The following is a 2397-nucleotide window of genomic DNA, read 5'->3' on the forward strand; positions in this document are numbered from 1 at the left end:
CTGGGAAAGCTCAGAAAAGACCAAATCAGTGGTTGGGGAAGTGGATCAAATATTAGAAGTACATTTCTGAGTTCAAAACAAATATTCTGTTGCTTTAAATAAAGCTCCCCGGAATTTATTTCTTCAATCTTTCCCCTGATTCTTCCATTAAAGTGTGTATATGTGCAGGATAACTTGTCCTGTGCAGCTCACTTAAAGGGGGGGCCGCACTAATTGCCAAGCCATGCAATGTGACAAGAGGCTTCATGAGGATCAAGGAGCTTCAGTCTAGAGGAAAGAGGGCCTTTCTGTAATATGCACAAAGAACACATATTGGCTAGGTTAACTCTGGCCAAAACTAAAACGTTGCCAGTTTGGAGATACTCTCCATCAGGCACTGTTTTCTAATGACTGAATCAAGAAGAAAGGTGGGGTGGGGCAGTTGAGGCTGTACTGCGTGATTAAAATGACAGGTACTGATTATTAATTATCATTTTTTAATCTTTCCTGATCCCTCCAGGAGAGGAAACTGGTCTTTCAAGACCCTTTTCGATGAAAAACAGTGCTTATGTTTAAACAAATAGTTCTAGTGTTTGAGTTGAGCAACACATTATTAACAAAATCTTATTAGTTTGGGAGGTTTCTACTTTGAGTTTTAGGTACTAAAATATGAGAATTGTAACTGGTGACTTTTCAATTAAAATTTATTCCCTGTTTAAATTCTTTCGGTAAATTTCCTCATCCTCAAGGACCCCATCAAGCAGGTCATCCCGTCTATAGCCTGCCCGACGGCACCTTCAGCTCCAATGAAGACAGGAGGATGAGGAGGAAGAGGAAGAAACTTAATCCAGGGACCTGGCGCTGGAGGTTGTAATTCCCTCGAGCCTAGCAGGGCCTTTGATGCTTGGTGCAATGTTTGTCTGACTCTTACTCCCTGACGTTTGACAGCTGGAATAAAGTTCAAGTCTATTTTTAAAAAAATGTAAATTTCCATAATTAACCTCTCACTCTATTTTTTCCTATCTGTCTTTTAAGATAATGCCTCTGGCCCAGCAGTCAAGAGTTGTTTGCCTGAGGTGTTGCGCAAGACCATTGGAGTTAGCTTGGCCCAGCACAAACCAGGCTAAACTGTTGAGCCTGCAGACCTTTCCACTGAGACTGTGCGAACGCCCACCTGATAGATGACCTATTGATGTCAGGGGGCCGAAACCTCCAGCAGATCTAACATCACCATTTTCTGAAGGTGCGAGCCATGAAGAGGCATGCAGATGGCTTGCGCCTGCGCAGATCGCGGAAGCATGTCAACCGTTTAATCACGATCCCCGGCACCTTGCACCATCGCTAACCACTTACTCCTTTCCTGCTGTCGGTAGGGCGATTTGAGATATATTTCTCACGTTTTCTCCCTGGGTTGCTTTGTGAATAAACCTTTTCTCTGCTGCAAAGACCTGCGTCAATAGCTGACTTGCTGTGCATCATGCAATGGGCCCTGTTGAATTAAAGAATTTCAAAAGAAAAGCATTTTTAGAAATACCCTTTATATTAGGTTTGTAACCACCGTAATTTTTTTTATTCTTTAGTTTTACTCTATGAAATTATATTAGGACATCTTCTTAATAATCAATGGCTTTTGATGGACCATAAAAACTTAACCAACGAAGGTTAAAGTTTTTAAATTTAACCCAAATTAAAATAAACATTTCCTGATATTTTCTTTTTCTCATTCCATTGCTGACTATTTGATTATTAACTAATGTGGCTGATTCTCACTGTCACATATTAAATTTTTTCTCTGAGCTTTTGAAAACTATTCTCTTTGAAAAGAAGCAAGACAGAGCAACAGTTAACAAGCCTGTTTCTTTTTCAGACTTCAGTATTTTAACCATTAATTAAGCAATTTTTATATGAATTTTTATTAAAATTACTGTTCAGGGTAATTGCTGATGATAGCAATCTTTAACAAATATTGCACTGAAGTTAATTGCCTTTATATCCCTTAAGGGAAAAACTGGGAAATGATGGTGATTCATTTAAAATAGTCATTTCTTTTCTTTTTTGAGACTTGCCTGTTGAACTATTTTTTTTCTTATAAATATGTGAATGGCAATATTTCTAGGTATAGGTTGTTTGTAACTTACCAAGTTCCCTCAGTCTCCCCAAACCTTTGTACTTTTTTTACAAAAACTTTTTATTTTTTATTATTTTTTGTTACTTTTGTACAAAACCTTTGTACTTTGTACAGTAACTATGCCTGTTCAACTTCCATCCCCCTACCCCCCACCATTGCTCACCCACCCTCTCACAAATGTCTCTTTACCATGCCAGATGGGCCAGATTATTTGCTTATCTTTGACACCTAACTTGCTACCCTGGAGACATGCCTAAATTCTACCATCATTTGTAGTTTTCAGTGTGATC

At 38.7% G+C, this 2397-nt stretch overlaps 1 pseudogene; it reads left to right on the forward strand.

Moving 5' to 3' along the window:
- Window positions 1-1324, forward strand: part of LOC103585944 — a 21298-nt pseudogene extending 19974 nt beyond the window's left edge.
- Window positions 1325-2397: the final 1073 nt, after the last annotated feature.

This window comes from Galeopterus variegatus, unplaced genomic scaffold, assembly GCF_000696425.1.
Source record: "Galeopterus variegatus unplaced genomic scaffold, G_variegatus-3.0.2 Scaffold288, whole genome shotgun sequence".
Classification (NCBI taxonomy): domain Eukaryota; kingdom Metazoa; phylum Chordata; class Mammalia; order Dermoptera; family Cynocephalidae; genus Galeopterus; species Galeopterus variegatus.